Here is a 12,587-nt window from a genome sequence, read left to right on the forward strand (position 1 = left end):
GTAATTAACAAAGCATGTCATAAGTTTGAGCACTAAAACAATCGGAGCACTTTTCATATTCACACCTCGTCTGATGGCACATCCTACTTGTCAGAGTACTTTGAGACCTTCATGTTGTTTTTAACATATATTTGAATGGGGAGGACTTGAGCCTACATCTGAACGGGCTCATTTAGTGCAGAGTGTAGCTCTGTGAGGTTTATTGCCGTGGCCATAGCAACAGCCATGAGTGGAGATGGAGATGACATTTTTTTCAGTGGTGATGGACTGAATGCCCTTGTTCAGAGAAGAGAAGTCAGAGAGTAAAGAATTACACAGGGAGAAGAGCTGAGGACTATTTAAATATATTATAAAGATATTTTACAAAACACACACTAATCTGTCAGTGCATGTCTCTCTTTCTTTCTTTCTCTCTCTCTGGTTGTGACGCAACAAATTATGTAGACAAGCTCTGAAAATCACTTTGTTGTCTTCTTCCCAGTGAGTGGCGCTCTTCTCGTTCCCCTTCTTACTGTTACCTTTGCAGTGATTTCTCTCCTCTCTCTTATGCAGAGTCTAATCCGTGTGTTAGGGCGGGCTGAACGGGGCTGTCTTTGTCAAAGCATTACGTTTAGAGAGGATAAATGCCTAAAATAACACAAGGAGCAGGGTTTCCATTCAAGCAAGCTCCACTACGAAATGTGCAAATATGAAGAAGCACACCATTTTAAATCTACAGTATTTGTAAGACTCCATCATATTTACGTGAATAAATTATTGAACGATCGATGATTTTTCATTTAAGTGTGCAACTAGTTATTGGTATATTCATGTACTTATTTATTCATGAATATATTATGGCTTTTCCCTTTCAAGATTTCCCTGTGCCCTTTGCATTATTTGGATGAAGAAGTTTAAGTCTGTGATGCTCTAAGTGAGTGCTGAGTGTTGTTGACTCATGCTGTGCGATAAGGTATAATGTGGTAACTGAGGAGAGGTAGAGACGAGCAGAGTTAGAGAGCAGGAGGAGGAGGGGATCTGGTTGCTGACTCGTGCTCTGCTGCGGTGAGCGTTGAGCTAGCATCTCTGAGTCTCCACTGTGTGAGTCTGTGGCTGCTGCAGACCCTAGCCTAGCCACGTTAGCCTCCCTCCTCCTCGCCCAGCGCTTAGTCAGCCAGCAGCGCTCTGCTCCCTCTGCACTTTGAAGTGTCTGGCAGCAGCGGAGGATTTCCTGCCCGGGCACGGATTCTCTCATCTTCACAACCCGGCGCACAGGAGAGGAAGAGGGACCAGGAGAGGAAGAGGAAGAGCCGGCAGTGACCTTCGAGCCTCTGTGGAAAACGCAGAGACACAGCGGGACACAGGAGCCATCAGGTGTGTGTCAGCACTCTCTCACTCAGGAGTTACTGTGAGGACCACTGTGGGACTTTCTCAATGATCTACAGATGACACGGTGTGCTTATGATATTCTTCTGACTAGTGAATTCATATAGTATACAGCTCATAGTTTGAGCTGTAACAGAAAGAGATGATGAGCCAGAGATATAGTTTAGTAGGACACATTTTAGATGGATACATCCTGACGGAGGCCAGATAGAGAGATGCTGATAAAGGAAAAGTGTGACGGATGAACTTAAAAGTAGCTGCATGAAATGATAGAAGTGTTTGTGTGTTTCTCTGTTTGGCGCTGGAATCCGAATATCAATCACTGTGGGCTGAGCGATGCCTCAAGGCTGCAGCCTCTTCAGCCTTGAGGAGCATCAGTTTTTTATGGGTTTGAGTGTGTGTGTGTGTGTGTGTGTGTGTGTAGGTGAGCTGTCAGTGGAATGAGTGGGGACATCTGTAATCTATTATATCATACTGTAAATGGATCCATGGTGTCATTGTTTTTCACTTGTACATCACGCTCGTCCAACAGTGTGACTAAACCAACAACAGGAGTCAATACAAGCTCTTCCTGGCCTTGAGTCTTTAACACGTTTCCTCTGCCTATCACATTTGTTTTAACTGCACAGGCTAGATTTTTGGCAGATCGTGTGACTCGCAAATGCCCGGAATGTTCCCGCTAACTAATTTTGCACTAAAACAAAATCAAATATTGGATTCTTTCAAGCACCCGAAGGATGTGTGTCTTTATATTGATTTCATGTTTGCTTCTCAGTGTGTGGTGTCCATCATGATGAGCTTCTACATATCCCTAACCTCAGAATGAAGCCCACCGGGTTAATTCATCCCGGACAGTTCGTGACTCAGCAACCCATAGACGCCGAGCCTGTGGTTGTTAAAATTCTACTCCTGCCTCAGTCTCACTACAGCACAGACTATTGACTGTGAATATTGGCCCTGGTATGAACTGAATATGAGCGGTGTTATTGCTGTGTTTGGAAATAACCAGGACTTCCACTGTTTTAGAGGCAGTTGTAATAACTGGTTGTTTGTTGTGGTGGATTTTCGTTGTTTGGAGTAATCTGAATGTGTACAGGTGCCGTGGCAATGCTCATAAGTTTGTACTCTCCACAGTACAACGCAATATCATCTGTTAGACCAAGAGCTGAGAAATCCAATTACATTGTCCTCACATGCTCCGCTGTCAGTGGCACAGCGGAACACAGGCTTTTTGTATTCATGACTGTACAAATCATTTTATCATCTAATAGGCCAAATGCACCTAAACAACATGCTTTTATGTGTTATTTACATTTATTACATGCTGCACTGGTGTGGAGTAGATCCTTTTTTGATCTCCTCCTAAGCTTTGTCTCAAACTGACATGGATACTAGGCAAATAAATGTATTTACTATTGTATTATTGTCAATTATTGCCATAGAATTGTCTTGTTTTAATTATATTTGTATTAATTATAGTGATGCAATGTGTTGAATGTTGCTTTGAAGATATGCAAACTTTTTATAGAGAGTACATTTATTCTAAAACTGCTACAAAAACAGTTTAATTAAAAATAAAAAACTTTCAACTAACGGTATGAGGTTATATTTCTGCACTTTTGTGATTCATTTTACGGACATTTCACATTTGTCTGATAGTTAAACCTCAGCGAATTTGTTTAAAGACATGTTTTGACACATTTCTGTTGGATTGACATTATATCGTCTGAATATCGTTATTGGGATACAAACAAATATTGAGACATTCATGTGTAACCGTCTTTAAATCTGTGTAGCCCTGGTTTGCTAACACGGGGCAGAGGAAGGTACTACATGTGTGAGCTCCTATCTGTGTGTTATCCACGTAGGAATAAAAGCTTTTCCTTGATGGATGCTGACAGAGAATTCCATTATCTTTGGAGCTGGTGGATGTCGCTGTATGGATTGAGTTTGGTCTGGAGAGCTTCTCTGTGCGTGTGAATGAGCAATATAAATGCACATATTTCTTTAAACATGGCCATAGTGTGTTTGTGTAAACTCTGCAGTGCCCGTCATAGAAATGCACATATTTCATCGATGCCTGGCCTGTCGTTTCTACAGTTGGGCTTTAAACAGTATAATGTGGAATAAAGAAAATAAAAGGGCCGGCGCTGCCTCCTGCTACCATCATGGCTGTAATGAAGCCTCATTTATCTCTATCACACCACAGGCTCATCAGTCACACCGGCCTGGCATAGAACAGGAATCTGCATCATTGGCACGAGCTTTGGGACGCTGGGATATTTATGTATAGAATGGGGCCAAAATGACTGGACTACTATGGTTCATACAACGTACCGATATTGAAATCACAGCAAATTTAATTGATATACCTTGTTAATCATAGAACGTTTTGTTGACTTGCCAAATGTGCCAAATTATATATTTTTTTCTTGTGTAACATTAAATTGGCACTTAGGGTTAAGATATAAATTGTACATTAAGGTATTTGGGCCTCAAAACTCCTGCCATGGACACATTAAATGAATATCTTTGGAGGAAACTTTTGGCCGGAGGGAAGACGGCTATTTCCATTACAAAAAACTGGATGGCACAAACTGAACCAGCAATCAAAGACTGGGCCGACATGATAATTGGCATTCGTAAAATGGAAAGAATTACCTTTGGACTTAATGTGAAAATTGCCTCATTTGACAGACAAAATGGGACTGCTACTTATTGCGCAGTGACGTTTATTTTCTTCTATGGATATCTTGCCTATAGTTAAGTAGTTATCTCACTCCCTGCATCATGTTTGGTATTACATATGTTATATATATATATATTAAAAAAAGAAAGACACAAGCCATTTTCTTGCAATACTGTGGAACAGTTCAGTTAAATAACATCTTAAATGTCAGTTTTTGGGGTGTCAAATTATATGCACAAATCTGTTATTCTGGTGTTTTTAAATGTCCCTATCAGCAGTGAAATCACAGCCGATTTGAATGGGTTTTGGCTGAATAAGATCAGTGTATGCAAAGGTAAGGTTAAGTAAGCACAGATTTGAGCTTTAGTGACATTGTTTGTCCCTGCAGCATTGGGGAACAAGGAGGAAGACGCTAACACAGAGATACAGGCAGATAAAGTCTCACTAATGCCATCATATTGTCCCTATCTTCCAGGTCTGATTAAGAGCCACTGAATAAGCGTTCCCAGACGCTGCGCTGTGATAGGCCAAGGTCACAGCCAATCAGGATCTGGTGCTGCAGATTGATGCTTAAATTGGTCAGGGAAGCGGTGGAATCTAATCTGGTCAATGGGCCGCCTCTCCACTCCAGGACAGGTTTATTCTCATTCGCCCCTCAGAAAGTATGTGTTTGAATATATCTAATCGTTTTAATATCTACTCTTTACAAGCTACCTTATTTTACCTTACCTTATTTATGTGTGATACTGTTTTATTTGACCTGACTTGACTTGCATTGTATGAAGTGCTTTGTAAGTAACGGAGGGTGAGAAAGATATTAGTTTGGTAATAATAAGACTGTAATAACTTGGTGTTGCCCTGAGAGAGAGACTTGAAGTAATCACATTTTCTCCACAGTCACTGTTGTGTCTGCGGCTGGAGTGCTCACTTCCATTTGCTCCTATGGAGTTTATGTATTTTTTAACACATCACTCCATTATATTAAATGGATCTTTTTGGGTGTCTAAATTAAACTTCAAACCCATTTTACAGTACTGGAATAGAGAAATGAAAATGTATACTTGTCAACAGGATTCAGTGGATAGGAACATTTGCTGCAGACTTAATTTTTTCCCTTTTCTGTAAACCACAGAAAGCTTTTAGGTCATGTACATTGTGAAACTGCAGTCTGGAGTCCTCAGTTGACTAACTGTTATTGTGCCAGTCTATAGTAAACACTAACAGCCTGTCTCAGTGGCACAAAAGTTTGGGCTAAAGATAAGTTTAGAAATAATGCGAGCCCCAAAGTGCACAGTCACTGTTTTTACGTGCGGCATCCAGAGGACTGAAAGTGATATGCAGCACAGCACAAACCTGGACATCAATTACTGTGATGGAGCGTGAGGCTGTTTGGTCGTGTCGATGAACTTTCTCCTGAGGAGAGGTGAAATCTACAGTTCAGGCAATACGGCTTTAATGGATAGGCGTATTGCCTATCCATTATTTTGTATTGGAGTGATTAGCCATAACATTCTGACCACCTGTAAATTATGTATTGTAGAGGTGGGCGATATACTGTATCATTACATATCACATTTGCCTGGAAGATATGCAAATGAACATCGAACCTCATTCAAGGCATTTATTGGCTCACCATAAATTATTACAGGAATTAGAATTGAACTTCAACATAAGTAGATCAGCATGTTACATTTTGCTCATTATAAACCACAATATTGATTTAAAGCATGTTATTAATAGAAATGTTTCCATGGACATCTTGATCAAACCTACAGAAATGATAGTGGCAACACATTGTCATATTGTCGAACTGCAGGGGGTCCATCAGTGAGGGTAGGTGGTCCGTCAGGGGTCATCAGGGGCAGGGGGTCCATTTATCACTTGGAGCCTTGATATTTCACAAAAATGTAACTAAGTACAAGGATGTGGGCGAGGATCGGTGTAGGTGAAAACGGGAGCGTACAGTGAACGGTCACCCATCTCCAGATCTTGTGCTAGACATGGTCAGGACCATAACTGGACGATTTGATGTATTATGCATGTTTTGGATTGCAGGACAATACAGGACTACTCAAACATGAATGAACAAATCAAAATACAACTTTGAAAAAACTAATGATGAGGAAACATCATTGCAACAATGTTAAAAGCTCATCAACGTCAATTTAGCATAGCTTTAATGATTGCATATCCCCCCATACATTATTGTAGATTAGGAAGAGAAGGGTTGCTGGACTTAAGATGCTCAGGCTCAGGTGTTTTGACCTAAAAATGGCTCAAATCTTTATGCATGAATTTCTTTAATTTATTTTTTAACCAAATTTAACTTATTACTTGATGCCCTAAAATATCTTCACCAACCAGAATAAGTTCATGAAGATAGGTGAAATTATAATTCCGAGTCCTCTTGTCAGTGGTCATAATATTTTGGCTGATCTGTGCACACTTTTCTGACTTTTTCTTGTTTTTGTGGAGACTGATCTATATTGCATAACCTATAGGCTGCAGACTGCTACAGTTGCAATGTTCTAGCCTGAACTCTGAGCACTTCTCTGGCTGAAAACTATACTCTGCAGTAACACAGGTGTGTATAAAGCTATGACTGGTTTATTCATCAAGAAGAAAAGATGAAACTACATGCAAATAAAGAAAGGACAACAAATATTACTCCTACAGTATGTTATGGATAATATACAAATTATTCTGTGAATGGGTCTTATTCAATGTATAAGTAAACTTTATCCTGCTGAAATAGGCAGTAGGGTCATAAGGTGGAGGTAAGGAAGAGCAGTCCAGGGATTGTGCCAGAGGTAACAATCTGGCTGAGCTGATGGATCAATAATAAAGTCCCTGATCCATAACATATTGATAAGGCAGATTGCATTACTGTTAAGAGATGTCGAGTGGAAGGAGCAAGGAAACACATGCTCCTGGAAGGATTTTCACTTAAGCCAAGGTGAGGGACACAACACCGTGTCTGGGCACGTCGCCAAACATTAGCCTCTTCCAGGGACACTCTGTGGCGGACCCCTCTTTTCTCGCCCATCCAGCTCATTTCCTGCCTCACTATGCTGATTGAAGTGGTCACCTTTTCCTGTAGTGGTTAATGAAGAGCAGGTGTCTGAGAGAGGCTCACTCAAGCAGAAAGAGGACCGAGGGCCCAGGCAACTCCCCTCGGACCAGAGAGAGAGAAAGAGAAAGTGAGAAAGGGGGGTCTGTGATCGGCCAAGTGACAAAGTGGACCCTGCAGACCTCCCTCTTCTAGCATGGTAATACTTTTAATTAAAACTAAGATGAAGAGCTGGAGGTGTGGAAGGTCCAACAGAATAACCTATAAGATTAATGCCATCTTTAATATAAAATCTATAAAGTTTTTTTTCTGCTTATGAACTGTTCATTATATACATCACTAAACAGCCACAACATTATGACACCAATTGAATAAAAAAAGACAAATGTTCAGACTCCCAGACTCCCCCATCACCACAATGGACTCCCTCCTCTTTCTCAGCTCCACCATCACCCAGGACCTCAAGTGGGAGCCCACCATCAGCTCCCTCATCAAGAAGGCCCCGCAGAGGATGTACAGAGACTACAGCGCATTGTGCGCTGAGAAGGTGATCAGGACCTGTACGTCTCCAGAACTCCTGGACTCTGGGACGAACAGGTTGGATCACAGCCAACCCTTCTCATCTGGACATGGACTATTTGAGCCACTCCCCTCAGGCAGGAGGCCACTCCCCTCAGGCAGGAGGCCACTCCCCTCAGGCAGGAGGCTACTGTCCATCTGTACCATGTTGCACTGAATCACCAAGACAAGTTCCTATTTGTGAATTTTGTTCATTGACAATGGCTTCAAACCCTTTCTGATTCTGATTCTGCAATTTTCTATTCATCATTGCACTATTAGCAACACATAATAAGGCAACAAGTATCAAGTGACTTGGTTTGGTTCTGTTCTAGTCCAGGTTTAGTTTTACATCAGATTTAAACTGCAAGTGTGTGTATATATATATATATATATATATATATATATATATATACACACACACTATTACTATCACCTTATGGACGAGATAATCATACTAAAACAACCTTCGTGGGAATAAATAACACAAATTATAAATGATAGAACAATGAATACAGTCCAATGTTACGTAAACAGGGCTCACATTTGCACAGTCCGAGCCAGACTGGACTGTGCAGACTCATGTGCTCAGCTTAGAACCTTCATCCAAAAACCTTGTGTGTGGCCTCAAGCTTCTTAAACAACTCATCTTTCTGTAGGAGCCAGCCTTTCTTTCTTTCTTTCTTCTGCTTTTTCTGCTAAAAATGTCAGTCCTCTCCTTATGAGTGGTTTGTTCTTTGGTGTGCCATTACAACTCGTTCTGTTGGTAAGACTCTGCATTAATGTCCTGCTCTTTTATCTCTTCACAGGCCTTATTTTTTTGTCACTTCTCTTTTCTCTGGGCCTTTTCTTACTTCCAACCAGGAATTTTGTTTGTCTTGCTACTCCTCCTCTCTTTCTGGAGACTTTCTCCTTGGCCTATCCTCTGCATTTCTCTGCTACTCTCTCTTGGTATGCCTTAATTTCCAGCTTCATTCTTTCCTGAAACAGGCATTTTCTTTGGGTGACTCCAGCTCTCTTTATCCTCTGATTTTCCTTCTCCTGGTAGACCTTTTCTTTTGGCAACTCTTCCGTAGTCCTCTGCTCCTCTCTATCCTTGTTTGCCTTAATTCTGACCAATAATTCCAGCTCTCTTTTTATCCATTGGTTGGCATCCTACATGTGGCCATAACTTCCTTTAACGTCCAAGCTCTCAGATCTCTGAAGCTAAGCAAGTTGATTAGTACTTGGATGGGAGCCCGCTGTGAACAGCAGGAGCCACAGTGGGGCAGCAAAGGCTCTAGAGCAAACTGTTGTTGTGTTTTTAGGCAAGACCTTGCCGAGTACAAATCTGCTGTGTGTGAATAATTTGTGGTGGTGGGAAGGATTGATGGCGCGGATAGGCGTCCTCATTATCTCCCCATAACATTACAATAACTACTCATAACTATTGTAATGTAATGTATTATTGCATTGTATTTATAAGCTATAAGGTGCAAATAACGCCTTTCCTGAGAAACTTTGATAGAAAAAAATATTTATATGCTGAAGTTTTGTTAAACTAATAGTGGTTGGCCCGAATGTTCATGGTTTCTTTGTGAGTTTGGGTCAGGAGGCGATTGATCTAGTGGTCCCTGTGTCTGCACCCCCCAAACCCAGAGCTGTACCCTTGAGAAAGTCACTTAACCTGGGCCGCGGCTCAGTGCACAGCGGGCGACGGGCCGTACATACCGAGCACATCAACATTTGTCCGAGCGCAGCAGGCCATTATAAATGCAGCACATTAGATGCATAATAGTAAATCATCTGGAAAGTAGGCCAGTGCTGAAATACAGGTGCGCATTCACAACATATTTATGCTATCGCAAAACAAATATTCAAATAAATAGTTACAAAATACAGAAGGAATGCTGTATAGAGGATATCAAAAATTAGAGGACTACTATGATATAAAGACCACCATGCAAACCACCATTTTGCTGAATTGGTCTTGGCATGTTTATGTATAGCTGTTGATGTCCAATGTATGGCCTTGGTCTATAGACAAATAATGTATAGGACTTATCTGTAAACCACAGCTTGGTTTAAACTGGCCCTGAGGAAAACAGTTGGACAGACATCAGACATTAGAAGCAAATGCCAGGATCATAAGCTCACAGTGTTGTTAATTCTGTTCCGGTCAGTACAAGCCATTGTCTCGGTCAGTTTGTATCGATACTTTTAAATTGCTACTGCAAACTTGATCATCACGTATCGGGATGAACGCTTCAAAAAACACTTGAAACTGGGTCAAGTTGTGCATTATGGTGGAATAAGCATGATGAAGTTAAGCCCAGTTAAAGATTTAGATAGCACTATATGATTGCCAGTTTATATCCCCCAAGAGCACACACAAAGAGAGATAGCCATAGGTCACAACATTGTACAACACAGAAAGTCAGTAAAAACTAAATGTTTTATGCACAGAATTTTTTTGTTTGTTTCCTGTCATGTTTTTATAGACGAGAGAAGTAATGAAAGTAGGACATTCTCTTGGGAGACAGTGGCCTGGTGCAGTACAACCAGGTGAAGGACAGATAGTCATCGTATGCTGTATTTGCTGTAATTGGTATTTTGGTCCAGTGTGTTTTGTGATTCATTTATTCAGGCTTGGAGCGAGTTCCTATGGCTGAATACAGTGTTTTAGATCATTTCTCAAAATGCCCCTAAATACTGTAATCTACTCCAGATCTAATCCTATACCCAGATAGCAGGAGTCAGAGCTATATCAGTTCAAAACTAGGCCAATAAATATGAAAAACAAGGCGTTGTAGGAGAAAATGCAGATCACAGTTTTTAGTGGCTGTCTGATTGGGACTAAGAGGTCAAATCACCAGCGCTTAACCTTTTTTCTGAGCCAAATGTACACATTTCACAAGATCATTATAAACTTGCAAACCCCCCACTTTCCATTGTGGTTTTTACTGCAAATGGTAAATAAACTAAATTAAACTAAATAAAGTGCACATGCTATTTTTTAAACGTGTACAGTTTAACACATGGGGTACAATCTATCCTCTTGACTTTGCCTTGGGCTTGCATTACTTTTCCCTCCCTATGACTGTTTCCCCCTCAGATTCTCCATTGTTTTTTGTATTTGTTAATATGTCACCGTGCCAGTCGTGTTTGAATCTCCTGAAGTGTGTGGAGTTGCTGCTGCAGTGGAGAAGCAGTCTCCGATGAGTCTCTGTCAGAGCCCATGCTGCAGTGAGGGAGGTGAGGCTTTATTTCTCTGTGAAAGGTGTATTTTTCTCTTGTCAACAGGCATGGCTGCATCACACTCCAGCGCTCCCCCTCCATGCCTTTTTCCATCTTTTTCCTTACATTTGCTCCTCGCCTCACCTCCTCCCCTCTCTCCTTTCTCTTCCCTCTCTTTCTCTCTCTCTCTGCCTCCTATCTGAAGCTGTACTAGGGACAGATTGAGGGTATTATTTTTTCTACCCTGCGTTTTTCTGCTATGCACTGATACTGAAGGTCCCATTCTGCTCCTGTGTCCAGGATAAATCAAAAACATTTTTCTACGCCGCAATCAATGGCCAGGCCTTTCCCTCTCTTACTCATAGGCACATTCTCTCCTCGTCGTGTTCTGCGGGACTATGGTATTCTCCGGCACTGAGATCAGATATAGCTTCCCTCTAGCAGTCCGCTCTTCTGGGAGGGATTTGCATCTCATTTGCATCTCATTACAGATTTAATAGAGCAAACTGTGCACTCCCCCAAGTGAAGAAGATTGCGGGAGAGAGGAAAGGTGAGTGCTGGTCTCGACAGTGTCTACCTTCTGGCACATGAGATGCCCTCTGAGTCAAACCTGGTTCATAATTAACTGTGTCCTGCAAAATAGGGGCCACACACGTGTAAAATATTGCTGGAAATACAGATAATTACTAGGAAATGCTATTATGGAGACACTGGTGTCTTATATTGTGTATGGTGCACACTTATGCGGAATGACATGACCATTGGCAGTAGAATTTAATACTTAGAATTCTGCAGGTGAGCATACACTATTAAGTGGCATAAGGAGTCTCAAGAGCGAGATGGGTAAAAGTAGCTTCAAAACTGCAGCCTGTGTCTGCTTGGCCCATTGGCCCTGTTGGCCTCAGAATCTCCTCTCTGAACTGCACAGGTGTTCAGCGCTGAGGAAAGACCCCCTCCTCACCAAGGATGCCTCCGGCATCACTCCTTCTCTCTGTTGACATCAGGGAAAGTTAAACGATACAGAAACACACTGCCCAGTAGGAACATCTACAAAAAGTAATTCATTCCACTGCAATAACTGTTCTAAATAGTACAAGTAGCACAGTTTTATCAGATTTTATATTGTTGGTTTTATGGTGTGTGTTGTCTGGAGTGGTTGTGTTTGTCTGAATATGCCGTGTTGAAGACAAATTTAGTTTTAGTAAGATAAATACATTTCTATTCTAACAGGAACGGTGTGAGCTTGAAGGGCCCTATTCATGGGTTTCAGCATGAATGAATCTAGCACAGTTACCATAACATTAAACAATTCAAAATAAATATGTTTGAATGGTTAAGTCCTCAATGTCGCTTACAAACGGAACATTAACACCTATGTATGGAGGGAACACAAAATCTATAGCCTCAGCCAGTATAATGTTAGCATTTCATAAGTGAGTTGCATAAGTGAGTTGTCTGGCTTTTGTTGTGGTCGACATGATGCTTTTATCAACATTTGACAATTGAAATGAAATAGGACTGTTCTGTCTTTCGGGCCATTTAGCCGGGCGATTCCCGGCCTTGTCCACTCCATTGTAACAGCTCTGTTTGCTGCAATTGTCCTTATCCCTTTATCAGTAGCTAAAACGAGATAAACATCAATGTTGTATAATTAGGTCTAAGAACACTTGAGCACCCAAAGTAACTCTG

General features: G+C 41.3%; 1 protein-coding gene across 1 annotated transcript in view; it reads left to right on the plus strand.

Annotated features, from left to right (window-relative positions):
- Window positions 1-1,042: 1,042 nt before the first annotated feature.
- dab1a (DAB adaptor protein 1a) overlaps window positions 1,043-12,587 on the plus strand; it is a 283,501-nt gene continuing 271,956 nt past the window's right edge. Inside the window, exon 1 of the mRNA XM_072439262.1 lies at window positions 1,043-1,359. The gene's annotated coding sequence lies outside the window, so the exon portion shown is untranslated. The remainder of the gene's footprint in view (window positions 1,360-12,587) is intronic.

Source organism: Eucyclogobius newberryi, unplaced genomic scaffold (genome assembly GCF_026437365.1).
Source record: "Eucyclogobius newberryi isolate DKJ021-1_F unplaced genomic scaffold, fEucNew1.0.hap1 SCAF_9, whole genome shotgun sequence".
NCBI classification, from domain to species: domain Eukaryota; kingdom Metazoa; phylum Chordata; class Actinopteri; order Gobiiformes; family Gobiidae; genus Eucyclogobius; species Eucyclogobius newberryi.